This window comes from Zea mays, chromosome 2 (assembly GCF_902167145.1).
Source record: "Zea mays cultivar B73 chromosome 2, Zm-B73-REFERENCE-NAM-5.0, whole genome shotgun sequence".
NCBI classification, from domain to species: Eukaryota; Viridiplantae; Streptophyta; class Magnoliopsida; order Poales; family Poaceae; genus Zea; species Zea mays.
This window is the reverse complement of record NC_050097.1, coordinates 59,232,061-59,249,303: the sequence shown is the minus strand read 5'-3', so window position 1 is coordinate 59,249,303 and position 17,243 is coordinate 59,232,061. Positions and strand designations below refer to the sequence as shown.

Below are 17,243 nucleotides of genomic sequence, written 5' to 3'. Positions count from 1 at the left end.
GATCGGCTTTCCCAACCTTGAAAGCATTAGCAATTAAAAAGTCTCTAAGGCATTCATACCATGCTCTTGGGGCTTGCTTAAGTCCATAGAGCGCCTTAGAGAGCTTACACACGTGGTCGGGATACCGTTCATCCTCAAAGCCAGAGGGTTGCTCCACGTACACCTCCTCCTTGATTGGCCCATTGAGGAAAGCGCTCTTTACATCCATTTGGAACAACCTGAAAGAATGGTGAGTAGCATAGGCTAACAATATGCGAATTGACTCTAGCCTAGCCACAGGAGCAAAAGTCTCCTCAAAGTCCAAACCTGCGACTTGGGCATAACCTTTTGCCACAAGTCGTGCCTTGTTCCTTGTCACCACTCCGTGCTCGTCTTGTTTGTTGCGGAACACCCACTTGGTTCCCACAACGTTTTGCTTGGGACGAGGCACCAGTGTCCAAACTTCATTTCTCTTAAAGTTGTTGAGCTCCTCTTGCATGGCCAACACCCAGTCCGGATCTAGCAAGGCCTCTTCTACCCTGAAAGTCTCAATAGAGGAGACAAAGGAGTAATGCTCACAAAAATTAACTAATCTAGAACGAGTAGTTACTCCCTTGCTAATGTCACCCAAAATCTGGTCGACGGGATGATCCCTTTGAATCATCGCTCGAACTTGGGTTGGAGGAACCGGTTGCGCTTCTTCCTCTATCACATGAACATCTTGTGCTCCCCCTTGATCACACGCCTCTTCTTGATGAACCTATTCATCGTCTTGAGTTGGGGGATGCACCATTGTTGAGGAAGAAGGTTCATCTTGCTCCTTTTGTTCTTGTGGCCGCACCTCTCCAATCGCCATGGCGCGTATTGCGGCCGTTGGAACGTCTTCTTCATCTACATCATCAAGATCAACAACTTGCTCTCTTGGAGAGCCATTAGTCTCATCAAATACAATGTCGCTAGAGACTTCAACCAAACCCGATGATTTGTTGAAGACCCTATACGCCTTTGTATTTGAGTCATAACCTAACAAAAACCCTTCTACAGCCTTGGGAGCAAACTTAGAATTCCTACCTTTCTTCACTAGAATGTAACATTTGCTCCCAAATACACGAAAGTAAGACACATTAGGTTTGTTACCGGTTAGAAGCTCATATGAAGTCTTCTTGAGGAGGCGATGAAGGTAGACTCGGTTTATGGCGTGGCAAGCCGTGCTCACGGCTTCCGTCCAAAACCGTTCGGGCGTCTTGAATTCACCAAGCATCGTCCTCGCCATGTCTAGTAGTGTCCTGTTCTTCCTCTCTACCACACCATTTTGTTGTGGTGTGTAGGGAGCGGAGAACTCGTGCTTGATTCCTTCCTCCTCAAGATACTCCTCCACTTGAAGGTTCTTGAACTCGGACCCATTGTCGCTCCTTATCTTTTTCACCTTGAGCTCAAATTCATTTTGAGCTCTCCTTAGGAAGCACTTGAGGGTCCCTTGGGTTTCAGATTTATCCTGCAAAAAGAATACCCAAGTGAAGCGGGAAAAATCATCAACTATAACAAGACCATACTTACTTCCTCCTATGCTTAGATAGGCGACGGGTCCGAAGAGGTCCATATGAAGTAATTCCAGGGGTCTTGATGCTGTCATCACATTTTTGGCATGATGAGAGCTTCCCACCTGTTTACCTGCTTGACAAGCTGCACAAGGTCTATCTTTTTCGAAAGTAACATTAGTTATACCTATCACGTGTTCTCCCTTTAGAAGCTTGTGAAGGTTCTTCATCCCCACATGTGCTAAGCGGCGATGCCACAGCCAGCCCATGCTAGTCTTAGCAATTAAGCATGCATCTAGACCGGCCTCCTCTTTTGCAAAATCAACTAAATAAAGTTTGCCGTCTAGTACACCCTTAAAAGCTAATGAACCATCACTTCTTCTAAAGACAGACACATCTATGTTTGTGAATAAACAATTATATCCCATATTACATAATTGACTAAAAGATAACAAATTATATCCAAGCGACTCAACTAAAAACACATTAGAAATAGAGTGCTCGGATGAAATAGCAATTTTTCCTAACCCTTTCACCTTGCCTTGGTTCCCATCACCGAATATGATTGAATCTTGGGGGTCCTTGTTCTTGACGTAGGAAGAGAACATCCTCTTTTCCCCCGTCATGTGGTTTGTGCATCCGCTGTCAATAATCCAGCTTGAGCCCCCGGATGCATAAACCTGCAAGGCAAATTTAGGCTTGGGTCTTAGGTACCCAACTCATGTTGGGTCCTACAAGGTTAGTTACAATAGTCTTAGGGACCCAAATGCAAGTCTTGTCTCCCTTACATTTGGCCCCTAATTTCCTAGCAATTACTTTCTTATCCTTTCTACAAATAGCAAAGGAAGCATTGCAAGCATAATAAATTGTAGAAGGTTCATTCCTTACTTTCCTAGGAACATGAACAATATTTCTTCTAGGCATAGCATTTTTCTTAGCCAAATTTCTATGATGCATAGAAGAACTAGAGGCAAACATTGCATTTGAATCATAAGCATGTGAAACAACATCATTGCAACTCCTATCATGATGAACATTCCTAGAATATCTCCTATCATGGTATAAGAAGGCATGGTTCTTTTGAATACTATTTGCCATAGGGGCCTTCCCTTTCTCCTTGATGGAGATGGAAGCCTTATGGCTTGTTAAGTTCTTAACTTCCCTCTTGAAGCCAAGACCATCCTTAATTGAGGGGTGTCTACCAACCGTGTAGGCATCCCTTACAAATTTTAGTTTATCAAATTCACTCTTGCTAGTCTTAAGTTGGGCATTGAGACTAGCCACTTCATCATTTAATTTAGAAATGCAAACTAGGTGTTCACTATAAGCATCAACATTAAAATCTTTGCACCTATTGCAAATCATAACATGTTCTACATAAGAGTTAGATTTATTTGCTACTTCTAGTTTAGCATTTAAATCATCATTAACACCTTTTAAAGTAGAAATGGTTTCATGACAAGTAGATAGTTCACAAGAAAGCATTTCATTCCTTTTAACTTCTAGAGCAAGAGAATTTTGTGCACTAATAAATTTATCATGCTCTTCATATAAAAGGTCCTCTTGTTTTTCTAGTAATCTATTCTTATCATTCAAAGCATCAATCAATTCATTAATCTTATCAATCTTAGTTCTATCTAAGCCCTTGAATAAGCATGAATAGTCTATTTCATCATCATCACTAGACTCATCCTCGCTTGAAGAAGCATAAGTAGTATTGTTTCGAGTACATACCTTCTTCTCCTTTGCCATGAGGCATGTGTGATGCTCGTTGGGGAAGAGGGATGACTTGTTGAAGGCGGTGGCGGCGAGTCCTTTGTTGTCGGAGTCGGACGAGGAGCAATCTGAATCCCACTCCTTTCCAAGATGTGCCTCGCCCTTCGCCTTCTTGTAGTTCTTCTTCTTTTCCCACTTTCCACTCTTCTTTTTCTGGTCACTATCATTATCGGGACAATTAGCGATAAAATGACCAATCTTACCACATTTGAAGCAGGAGCGCTTCCCCTTCGTCTTGTTCTTGTTGGGGTGCTCCTTGCGACCCTTTAGCGCCGTCTTGAACCGCTTGATGATAAGGGCCATTTCTTCCTCATTAAGCCCGACCGCCTCAACTTGTGCCACCTTGCTAGGTAGTGCCTCCTTGCTCCTTGTCGCTTTGAGAGCAACAGTTTGAGGCTCGTGGATTGGGCCATTCAATGCATCATCCACGTATCTCGCCTCCTTGATCATCATCCGCCCGCTTACAAATTTCCCAAGAATTTCTTCGGGCGACATCTTGGTGTACCTAGGATTTTCACGAATATTGTTTACCAGATGTGGATCAAGTATAGTAAAGGACCTTAGCATTAGGCGGACGACGTCGTGGTCCGTCCATCGCGTGCTTCCATAGCTCCTTATTTTGTTGACGAGGGTCTTGAGCCTGTTGTACGTTTGGGTTGGCTCCTCCCCCTTATCATCGCGAATCTCCCGAGTTCGCCCTCTACCAACTCCATCTTGGTGAGCATGGTGACGTCGTTCCCCTCATGTGAGATCTTGAGGGTGTCCCAGATCTGCTTAGCATTCTCTAATCCGCTCACCTTATGGTACTCGTCCCTGCACAATGAGGCTAACAACACAGTAGTAGCTTGTGCATTTTTATGAATCTGTTCATTGATAAACAAAGGTCTATCCGAGCTATCAAATTTCATTCCACTCTCTACTATTTCCCATATACTAGGGTGGAGAGAGAACAAGTGACTACACATTTTGTGACTCCAAAATCCATATTCCTCTCCATCAAAATGAGGAGGTTTACCAAGTGGAATGGATAGTAAATGAGCATTGGTACTTTGAGGAATACGAGAATAATCAAAAGAGAAGTTTGAATTAACCGTCTTCTTATTCTCGTAGACGTTGTCGTCGTCCTTTTGGGAAGAAGAGGATTCATCGCTGTCGTAGTAGACTATCTATTTGATGTGCCTTGTTTTCTTCTTCCTCCCATCTTTTCTTTTGTGGCTCGAGCCTGAGTCAGTAGGCTTGTCCTCCTTTGGAACATTGACGAAGGACTCCTTCTCCCTATCATTGACCACCATCCCTTTGCCCTTAGGATCCATCTCTTCGGGCGATTAGTCCCTTTCTTGAAGAGAACGGCTCTGATACCAATTGAGAGCACCTAGAGGGGGGTGAATAGGTGATCCTGTAAAACACTTGAAACTTAATCCACAAAACTTGATTAGGAGTTAGCACAATTAAGCCAAGTGGCTAGAGAGGAGAACTTGCACAACACGATGACCACAAAGAGATCAACACAGAGATGGCACAGTGGTTTATCCCGTGGTTCGGCCAAGTCGAACACTTGCCTACTCCACGTTGTGGCGTCCCAACGGACGAGGATTGCAATCAAACCCTCTCAAGCGGTCCAAAGACCCACTTGAATACAACGGTGTTTTGCTTTGTTTACTATATTCCGTTTGCGAGGAATCTCCACAACTTGGAACCTCTCGCCCTTACACTTGATGTTCACAAAGAAGCACAGAGTAAGAGAGGGATGAGCAACGCACACAAGACATGAAATCAGAGTACCAACACGCACACAAGTCACAACAAGAGCTCACAACACAACCCAGCGAGTTCACAACTCAAATGGAGCTCTAGTTGCTATCACAAAGAATCAAATGCGCGGAATCGAAGTCTTGGTGCTTAGGAATGCTTGGTGTTCTCCTCCATGCGCCTAGGGGTCCCTTTTATAGCCCCAAGACAACTAGGAGCCGTTGAGAGCATTCCAGGAAGGCAATTCTTGCCTTCTGTCGCCTGGCACACCGGACAGTCCGGTGCACCACCGGACACTGTCCGGTGCCGATTTCTTTCCTTCTTTGGCGAAGCCGATCGTTGCAGTCTTGGAGCCGTTGGCGCACCGGACACTGTCCGGTGCCCCTTCCGACCGTTGGCACTTGCCACGCGTCGCGCGCGGATTCTGCGGCCGACCGTTGGCCCGGCTGACTGTTGGCTCACCGGACAGTCCGGTGCACCACCAGACAGTCCGGTGATTTATAGCCGTACGTCGCCGATGATTTCCCAAGAGCAGCAAGTTTGCCTGAGTCAGCCTGGCGCATCGAACACTGTCCGGTGCACCACCGGACAGTCTCCAGTGCACCACCGGACAGTCCGGTGTACCCAGACTGCGCAGAGTCTTGGCTGCTTAGCCAAGTCTTTTCCAGATTGGTCTTTTCCTGTTTGTAGCACTTAGACACAATACATTAGTCTCTAAAACAATGTACTAAGTCATAGAAACATACCTTTACTCTTGATTTGCACTTTGTCCATCACTTTGCATAAGTCCACTTGTGTTGGCACTTAATCACCAAAATACTTAGAAATGGCCCAAGGGCACATTTCCCTTTCACCACCACACAATTGGTGTCTCTTGCCTTGATTACAATTGAGTTGGAAACAAGAAAGAAGGAAGAAGAAAAACAATCCAAGCGCAAGAACTCAAATGAACACAATTGTCTCTCTCACTAGTCACTATTTGATTGTAATGATCTTTTGACTTGGGAGAGGATTTGATCTCTTCTTTGTGTCTTGGAATGAAGTCTAGAGCTCTTATGTGAGGTTTGATGGCTGAAAACTTGGATGCATTGAAGTGTGGTGGTTGGGGGGTATTTATAGCCCCAACCACCAAGTTGACAGTTGGTGAAGGCTTCTGTCGTATGGCGCACCGGACAGTCTGGTGCGCCACCGGACACTCCGGTGCGCCAGCCACGTCACCAGGCCATTGGGTTCCGACAGTTGGAGCTTCTGACAACTGGGCCACCAGACAGTCCGGTGGTGCACCGGACAGGTCCTGTTCACTGTTCGGTGCGCCTTCTACGCCTGCTCTGACTTCTGCGCGCGCAGTCGCGCACTGTAGCATTACAGACGACCGTTGGTGCGCTATAGCCGTTACTCCGCTGGCACACCGGACAGTCCGGTGAATTATAGCGGAGTGGCTCCCAGAATTCCCGAATGTGGCAAGTTCGAAGTTGAGTTCCCTGGTGCACCGGACACTGTCCGGTGGCACACCGGGCAGTCCGGTGCGCCAGACCAGGGCTGCCTTTGTGTTGTCTTTTGCTCTTTTTATTTGAACCCTTTCTTGGACTTTTATTGGTTTGTGTTGAACCTTTGGCACCTGTAGAACTCATAATCTAGAGCAAACTAGTTAGTCTAATTAATTTGTGTTGGACAATTCAACCACCAAAATTCATATAGGAAAAGGTGTAAGCTTATTTCCCTTTCAGCTTCCCTCTCCTTGCAAATCATGTCTTCCTTAAGCATAAGATGTTGCTGCTCTGTCTGTCACAAGATGTTGCTGCTCTGTCTTTGTCAATAAGTGCATCTCCATCTTTGACTTGAAGAACCGCTATTTTGGCTACTCTTATTGCTGCAAACACTAGGTTTCAAGCTGATATTGGAGAGGATTAAATCTCTTGCTAGTCAAAATTGAATAAAATGGATTCAATTCCCCTCAACCCCATTCAATCCCCCATGCAACCGAACAGACAAATCACAACTCAATTCAAAACTGTTGATGCGAACAAACTGCCCAATTACCATTTCATTAGTAAATTTCCTCTAAATTTTACAAAATTTAGAGCTAAAAGAGATGGGAATATCCACGATATCTTACTTAAATAAAAGGGAGTAACCCCTTTAGTTTATTTCTAAATTAATAACTTGTTTATTGCTTTGTTCATTCATTAGAGCAACTCCAAGAGACTAGGTTTTGTAAAGGTAAATTTAGCTAATATTAGAAGAAAAGTGTATTCAATAGACTCTGTAAAGGATCTTCAAATTTAGTGGCTCTATATTCCTCCACTTTCGCTCTTCATTTTTGGATAGCCTGCTTCACTCTCTACTAGGTGAGTGCCCGTGCGTTGCAACGGGAACATATAATATCATGGTAATTTATGTACATCTAGACAGTGTTAGATAATACATGAAAAAACAATATATATATATATATATAAATAAAACAAATGGTCAAAGGCTAATGTGTTAGGTCAAATTTCTCTGGTGGTTGAGATAGCCAAGAGGATTGATCGACATTTGATGGATGTCATTCATAAACGGTACCGATTTAAGGACCACTGCCTTGCTATTAAGCGTTACTTGCTTCTTGGGCAGGGTGATTTTGTCCAGTATCTTATGGACGTTGTTGGCCCCGAATTATCAGAGCCAACAAATAGGATTAGCTCCTTCCAATTGGCTGGCTTGCTTGAGACTGCAATCCGAGCATCCAATGCACAATATAATGTGCCTCCACTTATTTGTCTCATTTTCAGATATCTGCATTTTGAAGTTTGGTAAATAGCACTATTATTTGTTCCAAGAATTTTGGGAGTTACTGGCATAATGGAATTCTCAAAGCAAGGGCATGCACCCATGCCAAACAACATCGGACTACAACCACTGCCCTCTTCAAATGTCCAATCTAATCAAATAGAGTATCTATCTCTGTTTTATCCATCATCATTATTACAATCCTCATCATCTATGGCAGGCAGGAAATCACAACAGAAAGTTGCTTCTCCAAAGGTTCAAATGCTGAAATCTCTATCATTCCAGTCATCTAATAAGTGGTCTGCACAGAAGGAGCCACCGTCAAAGGTCCAGCATCATCAACTTGAATCTGTTAGGTCCAAGTTCAGGGAGTCACTTATTGTTGCGCTGAGTTTGGATTCGGATCAGCAGAATAGGAGTCAATCTCCTGATAATGTGCAGTCTGATGGTTCTACAGATAAATTCAAACCGACAGCAGGAGATGTGGTACATGATTTAGTGGCAAACACATCAAAAGATGTGTGCACAACCAATTCAGGTATAGCCACAACTGTAGCTCCCAGTAGATGTGAGGAAACTGAGAAGTTAATCAGTGATTTAGCTTCAGAGATGACCATGAGCATCAACGATGGCATGCAACAACCGTCAAATCAGGTTTCTTCAGAAGACGACTTATTAGGTCAGTGTATGGTTGCAGAAGAACTTTTGCAAGGTCACGGGCTTAGTTGGGTTTCTGATCATGTTGTCGGGATTTCTAAACCTAACGCAGAACCTAATGATTTAAAAAGTCTGCGAACTTCTGATGTGGAGTCTGAGTCAAAAAGAATAAAGTCTGCTAATGAATTAGCAATGGATGAGGAGAACTTTAATCAAAGGGCTGAAAGTTTGGCGTTTAGAATTGAAGAGGAGCTATTCAAATTGTTTCGTGGGGTAAATAAGAAGTACAAGGAAAAGGGCATATCTCTTTTGTTTAATTTGAAAGACAAAAGCAACCCTGAGCTAAGAGAGAGGGTTTCGTCTGGAGATATTGCGCCTGAACGCCTTTGTTCAATGACTGCAGAAGAACTTGCCTCCAAAGAACTCTCAGAGTGGCGGCTGGCTAAAGCTGAGGAGTTTGCACAGATGGTTGTCCTTCCGAATATGGAGGTTGACCCAAGGAATTTGGTTAGAAAAACTCACAAGGGAGAGTTCCAAGTTGAAGTCGAAGAACCAGATGGAACTGAAATGTATATTTATAATAAATTAATTTAAGGAAAAAAATATAAATACGTTGAAATGCAATAGACATACAAATGGCTTGTAGACAAAGACAAAGAGACACAAGGGCAAACAGTGCAAATGAATAATTGACCAAGTGTTCGTATTTTCCAAGCTGGAAGTTTGGCATTAGTGTTGCAGAAGTTGTACCAAATGATTACTCTTGGTCTTACATTTCCCAAACTGCAAGCCATCTTACAGCTGCAGCAGATAGATTCACTTGTGGACCATAACGATAGAGCGAATGTATACACGTTAATACATATCCGATACGGAAAAGCTACAGCGAAGGCGGGCGACAGATTTGGCGCGAGGGCGCCTTTGGCCGCGAGGGTTTTTTGTGGGTGTGAGCGGCAGGCGGAGAGCGTTACCGGGACCAAGAATATGATGTGGACGATGAACCGCTGGTAGATGGGCTCGGCGTAGTGGAGGAGGTGGCGGTAGATGTGCGTGAGCGCGACCACGCTCGCCGCCGTGGCGCACACCAGCATCGCGGCCGTGTACGCCGCTGACCCCCACTCCATCGGGCCGCCCACCACCACCTGCGCTCCTCCCGGGTCCCGCCGCGGCGCGCGCGCAACAGCAGTAGCAGACAACGGACCGCGGGGGCGTGCGGGATTCGTGGAGCGTACGCTGCGGCGGGCGGGCGGGCGGTAGCGACGGGGGCAGTCTACACTACCTACTTAATAGTTAGTAGAGATTGGTTCATTTCTGAGTCTTTAATTATGGATACATGACAATTCAAATTTTAGATTGCTCATAATATTGAATAATGATTCTGTATTTCATATTTAAATACTATTAATTTAATATATAATGAAATTATATTTACTAAGGTATAGTTAGCGAGTCGAGCCTCATCCTTGAGCTCGTGCAGTGGGCAAGTAAAGCCGAGCCTCATCCTTGAGCTCATTCGGTGGGCGAGCTGAACTCGGTCATCCACCGAGCTCGACTCTCCCGCCCTAGTTCTAACAACTTACCGGTATGAGCTGATGGGTCATTTTGAACTATCAGGAATCCACAAATCAGTATTGATTGCAGGACCCATGACAAATCTAAGAACATCCATGAAGGTACATGCATGGAGAGAATGACACAAACCACATGAATCTTGACAAGCTCCAAACCATTGAAAACAAGCTTCAAATGTGGGTAAATAACGTTCGCTGCCAGAAGGTAAGGTTTATACGCTTTTTTATACAGACGGATTGAAATCTTTATCGAAAAGAAAATAAGTATCTTGTAAATGTAAGTTTCGATGTGCTGCTCTCGTATGTTGAACAGATGCAGATCATCTCTAGGGAGGTCGAGATGCTCAGGAACAAGGTTAGTTCAGTATTTGCTGCTCTGTTCCTGCAAGAAGCGTAGGTCTAGCAATTTCCGTCGCCAATGGTTCTTTGCGTTTCCGTTTTGCAGGAAGCCACACTGCAGACTGTCAATGGCGTGCTTCAGGAAAGAGTACTGCAAATATGCATGTCCTTTCTTTAAAGAACACTCTCTCTGACTTAATCTTGTGCATGCAAATAATTGAGCGGAATGGGATTCTGAATTAGAACAACATGTCGATGACACCGCAAGCATCGTTCCAGCTAACTATGGAGAGTAACTACTGTTCGTAGGCAAAGATGCCATTCTATCAATCTTACCTTTCGCTCCGAAACTGTATGGTGTTTCAATTTTGTTCCAAGACAAACATCTTGACCAAAGTTTGTAGAAAAATATGTTCAAAACTACAGTACGAAATAAATGCACTGCACTCTGTTGAGACATATTTAATGGTGGATCTAAATAACTAAGTTAATGTTGTCGTATTTTTCAACAAATTTGGTCAAAGTTAGAAAATTTTGAGTTAGGACAAAACTAAACCCAACGAGAAAGTAACTCATAAGCTCTGCCGCTCCATCTTGGGGAAATTAGTATTTGTATCTACGCAAGCTCTACATGTGACTTAGGACAAAACTAAACCCAACGAGAAAGTAATTCATAAGCTCTGCCGCTCCATCTTGGGGAAAATTAGTATTTGTATCTACGCAAGCTCTGCATGTGTAAATAAACTACTTTTTCATGGTTGGATTATCTCACTGTTCAATATGGTAGAAATTTGTGAGTGAAAATGATGAAATTTGGCGGTCCGAGTTCTGGCTCAGATTCATTTCGAGTTTCTCACCACCGCATTTTCACGACTATAAATATGTGTCTCAAAACAAACGAAGACAGAGAAACACATCTAGTCTAGAAGATAATCATTTTACTGATTCTCGAAAGACAGACATTGACGTGCCTCATGTTGAACAACATCTACTCTTCTACTGCTCTTGCTGGATCGGCCGCCCTTTCATCTGAACTACATTAGAGGGCTTCCTCTCCAGGGCTGCTTGACTCCCTGCTTTACTGCAAGATGGAACAAGGAGTTCTCCATCTCAGGGTAATAATCCCTTATTGAGAGTGAAATCAGAAAAAAACCGCTTTGACGTGCATACCTTTTCTTAATTGCAGCAGACATTGCCAAGAACGCCTCCTCGACGTTGATTGACTCCTTAGCGCTCGTTTCGAGGAACGGGATGCCTACCTCTTCAGCGTAAGCCTGCAGTTATTTCTGTTGCCGGTTTAGCTCAAGAAAGTCTACTGCTACAGTATTGATGAACAGGTACTTTGAAGTTTTGACCTGTGCTACTGTCTACCGAAGTATCGACAGCCCTGTTCTCGGCCAGATCACATTTGTTACCAACAAGAAGCCTGCGTACGCTGTCGTTGGCGTATCGGTCGATCTCGTCAAGCCACTGCTTCACGTTGTTGAAGCTCTCCATGTCCGTGATGTCATAAACATTTTGGAGGGGTGGGGCAACCAAGGTGTGCTCGCTGAAATGTAGGTATATAATTTTAGGAAATGTATTTCGCAGGCTGAGTGATTTGCTTACAATTATCCCGTGAGCTCCTCGGTAGTAGCTGCTCGTGATGGTCCTGAACCGCTCCTGCCCTGTTGTGTCCCACTGTTGAAGCATGCAGCATCAGCCATCAGGTGCACCTAATAATATCTGACCGGATTGCATATTACAATTGATGCTTTGAATATATAAAAAACAAATAAAAAGAAGATCAGGAGCCAAACATAGCCACTTACAAGTGTTGATGGAAAACTAATAATATTACTTGTACAAGCGTTGAGGAGGCCACTTACAATCTGCAGCTTTACGGTCTTGCCCTCCACCTCGACCGTGCGGATTTTCTGCGCAAACATAGCAAGGAAACTGGGATGGTCAGTAGTAGATCGAAGAACACCAAGAACGCATGCAACATTCCAAGAGGCACCAACTCACAAAATCGACGCCGATCGTGCTGATGTAGCTATCCACGTAGGAGTCGTCCTGGATGATGATGATGAACACATAGGGTGAGTGTGAGTGGCCACAGAACCGTATACGTATCGTCTACTGGTGGTGTGCAGCAAACGGTGGGCGCCAATCGGCACTGCCTGACTCACAGCAAAGCGGAGGAGGAAGCAGGACTTGCCCACCAAGGAGTCGCCGATCAGGAGAAGCTTGAACAGGTAATCGCTATCGAAGGACGACAAGCAAACAAGGGGGGCAAAAGTTTTGGTTCACTAAAGAGAAGAAAAATAAGAGGTGGAAAGAAGGGAGATGGGGACAAACTTACAACCGTTGCTCATTGTGCTTCCCACCTTTCGATTCCAAGAACAGCACGGAGGAGAAGAGCGATTCCGAGAACAGTGCGAGAAGAGAGGAGCGAAGCATGGAGATGCTTTCGCGAGGGACAGTGTGAGACAGAGAGAGAAGATGCTAAACCTCCGGGAAGTCGCCTCTCTCTCACGCACACACCTCGAGAAACCGCACTGTATATTAGGATGAGATAAAATGTATCCCATATTTTCTGGAAGAATCCTACAAATTCAAAGGGAAAACATCAGGTGGGAAATCGTCAGATATCAACCATAACGTCCTGTGTATTAGGATCAGCATATACACAGATCCTAAGAAATGACCATTGCATGAGGTAGCCCTACTCAGTTTAGCAAATAACAACCAATCTGATCTGAAGGGCAGAACAAGCAAATGCTACCAATACGTGCATCAATCCATTCACAGAACGAAGTGAGCTTCAAGCATGCCAAGTACATAATTTCGAATAGATGTCGTTATTGTATCCAAAAAGCACATGCCACCAAGAAAGACATGGAAGGCACATAACTGGCTATAGGTTCAGTAGTGACATGAGCAACAATTGATGGTCTTGAGATTGTGGGACTTTTGCATCGGGTAGATGTATTTCGGTATTTGATTTAACTTGTGATATAAGTTTATCTAATGACTTACTGCACTTATTTTCCCTTCAGATGAACGAGAGCTTGTTCACATGTGAACTTTCAAAACAAACCTTATCATCCGTCAAGGATACAGTTGAAATGGTTGTCAAAAAATGGGGAGAGAAATCATTAACTGAACTGGAAGCAGAAAAGCGGCTATCCTACTCATGTGAGAAGGTAAGCCTATTTTAGGAACCATGAGAGGTCAAATTCTATCTGTTGCTATTCAGTGTAGCGTAGTGTTCACATGATCAATTTTGTTCAGGTCATTACAGAAGGTGGTAGGAACAGAGCACCATGAATCACGTAGAATTGACAATCATAGAAGGCGACATGAAGCGGGCCTTCGATAGAAAGATTGAGTCTGATAGACGTGAGGGTTACAAGCCTCATTAGTTTGAAGTTGTAAATGCAACTGACCAGGGCAATGCAGCCAAAAGGGACGTCCAACATGCATCACACAAGCTGCAGCCAAATCTACTTCAGCTGGGGAAACCAGAAATGCATGGACTAATTTTAATGGACCGGTGAGTAACAAGGGCATTTCTAGTTCAGGGTCAAGTCGTGTGGTTACAACCAATTGCATTAGTTGTTTTTACGTGAATTGCATTGTAAAGTTATTAATACAATACTACTGGCATTAAGACACTTTATGAAAATCCACACAATTTTGTAGGCTGACAGTTATTGCAAGGTGCTACAATTTTTCTGCTCTAATATTAATGCAATTCTGTAAAATAATGTAAAATCCAGTTGCAAAAAAATCACTGAGCATGCAGTTTTGGTAAATCAAAATTGAATCCAGATGTTACTAAAATAGGGAACCCACTGAGCATGCAGTTTTGGTAAATCAAATTGACTCCCCTGCAATGCTAACCCATCAGTGACTCAATTAGAAAATTTGAGTAACTAAATTCAGAGCATCTCTGAAAATTAATGCAAAAGAAAGGTAGCAGGTCAAGTAAATATAGCCTTCCTAAAACTGCCAGATCAGTGAGAAATAATTAATGCAAAATCATATTAAGGGTTTCAAGGGAATCGCTGGTGCATAGACAGGAAGATGAGTTAGCGCATACTTTTGGTCGTCATCAACAAAACAATTTCTGTGTACACAAGTGGAAAGCGCTGGCATCGTAGTACTCATCATATTCAAGGAACAAATTTTTTCATAGAACAAGGCATTTGACAGATCTAGCCATTTCATATTCACTGATCAAGGAACAACCATTTCACAGATCATTCCATTGCACAGATCTACGCATTCATATTCAAAGGTCAAGGAAAGGGGAAGCAGTGTCGAACCTTTCGTATAGACGAGGCCAACCACACTGCGGACCGAGGAGACCACCGCGCGCTGGCTCTGACCTCGATGAAGGCCTGCTCCAAGATTGTGTTGACTGCCACTGCCGTTGCCTACCGGGCCTCTTTCGAGCGTTGAATCCTCACCGGCCCCGCCTAGACTCCGAGCGCTTCGCCCGTTTCCTTACCTAAAATGTCGGCAACCATCTGTTAGGCAGTTTTACTTAACTAAAATGGAAGGATGCTGCAGAGCATGTATTACAAGAACCGAAGTCAAAACAACTCTAAAAACCAATGCAAGATCCTCAAAATATCTAGATGGCATTTGAAATTTGATGAACATGTGAAATACCTCTTTCTTCATGGGATCTTCCTTCTCTAACAGGAACAACTCACTGTGGCAAGGTGAGGACATGTACGCTGCAAAACAGCAAAGTTAAATATGTTATTCAACATCATTACATGAATGAATGCCCATCCTTCAAATACATACTATCTATGCGTTTGTGCTGCTTCTGGGCTAGGTTCACCTGGATAAGTGAAACGTAGAGGTTGTCCACAACCAAGTCTTTCACTAAAACATAACAGAAAATGCAAGGCAAACCAAACAGTAGAAAATCTTGTGCACATTTAAAAAGAAAAGAGAAATAAGCTATACATCAGTGTTACTCTCAACATTCTTCAGTAAAGTCCAAAATGAACCTAGCTGTTTAACAGACTAGTGGCCCTAATCATTGGAATGTCGAGACTATGGTTGTGCGGTGCGACCAACAACACCACAGTATCTCCGGAAGACAATTGACTGCCTGTGAGCAATAATATCCTCAAGGTATCGCTTAGCCTTGGCCATAGACAGCTTGTGAAGCACAAAAGTTGTCTTCCTTATGTTCTGCATTGAACGTATCAATTTAGAAAAGATAATGGAAATATATATTGCCCCTGGGAAATTAGTATATCCATTATGCACTCAATGTTTGCTCATGTTATTCTCAAGAAAATTCAAACATCACCTGATCAACTATATGCCTTCACAGTTGCAGATAGCAGAGGGCATGGTATTCCAGAAGCACATGTTGGCAGCATGATCTTTGTGTAGTCGTTCTCCAATGCAATCTGAGCAAAATATCAGGCATGAAAGGGTGAGCTCGACTTGCAACGACAAAAACACATGGGGACACCAAAGGAAACCACCTTCTGCAGCGAAAGCATGAGCGGGCGCCAAATAAAGTCGTCCCTACCCGTTTCATCACTGATGTCCTAATCGGTCTCGAGATGCAAGGGTTTGACAGGGTGTAGGGTGCAGGGTGCGTACCTCGGGCGAGAAGGTGCGCGAGGGGCGTGGACGCGTGGTGGTGGTGGTGGTGCGCGTGGGGGCGGGCACGCTCATCTCCTCGAGGAAGTTGTCACCGCGGGAGGGGAGGGGGACAGAGAGGTGTGGAGGCCCGACCGCGCGCCATCCAATCGAAGAAATGGAAATCACTCACTTCTCGGAGGGGCTCGGGGTGGAGGTGGTCGGTGTCGGGTGGGGACGGGCTCCGTCCCGTGGCGCAGCGTGCGGCACCTGCTCCGTCGAACCGTTGGTCGTGGTAGCGTCCATGACGAGATCCAGGATAAAGGGGCAACGAGGGAGTCGGGCGTGAGGGAGAAGGAGGGGAGGGAGGCGGGCGCGGTCCTCCCAGCCATCGCGCTGGGATGGTGGACGGGGAGCGGAGTGCGGTCGGCGTCGGGGTGGGGATGGGAAGGGGCGGCGGGGGAGTCAAGCGCGAGGGAGAAAGAGAGGACGGGGAGGGGAACGAGCAGGTTGGGGTCAGGGCGTGGAAGAACGACTTAGATTCACCGAAGGCAAAGAACGGCTTAGATTCACCGAAGGCAGAACCAGGGGAGGCAGCCTACCCCTTACAGCCTTAATAGTAGTAAAGATTTAGTCCGTAGGTTTATCGAGTCTATTGGATTAGCCTACACTTTCTCTGTAAAAATATATTTTAGAGAGTAGCTAAATGAGTAAATTTGGCTAGTCTTGTTAGCTAATCTCTTGGAGTTGCTCTTAGGTTATATTTGTTTTTTATTTTACGTGACACTTTACTTCACAACATATTGTCTATCAATAGCTTGAAATAAATATGTGACAAATTCATAAAATTTAGTTTATAGCACTTTTCAGATATACGGAAGTTGATTTAATAGTATAGTAACCAACACATTAAATACAATGCAATACACATGATTCTTGAAATCTCCACATGATTGGTTGCGTGCGGCAGCTGCGTCCGGCTCACGCCCGCCTGGCCCGGTAGAGATCATCGCCGGTCCCGTCTCCGTGTATGCAGGTAAATGGTGAAAAAAGTGTTTTTATTGCACATGCACGTGCAAACCGCGTCGATGCACTACAGGTAACCAATCACGCACTTAGACGCAATTAACGCATTCGACGGACCTAGTTATGATTGGTCAACCAACCAATCACACAGAGATTGAATACTTATGTACGGAGACTGAATACTTATGTATATACATTTTCTTATCCAAATAATACCTGGTTATGTTGTGATTAGGCA

The 17,243-nt window shown here is 44.3% G+C and overlaps 1 pseudogene; it reads right to left on the bottom strand.

Moving 5' to 3' along the window:
* Nucleotides 1–11,350: 11,350 nt before the first annotated feature.
* Nucleotides 11,351–16,371, bottom strand: LOC103646500 (GTP-binding protein YPTM1-like; annotated as a pseudogene).
* Nucleotides 16,372–17,243: the final 872 nt, after the last annotated feature.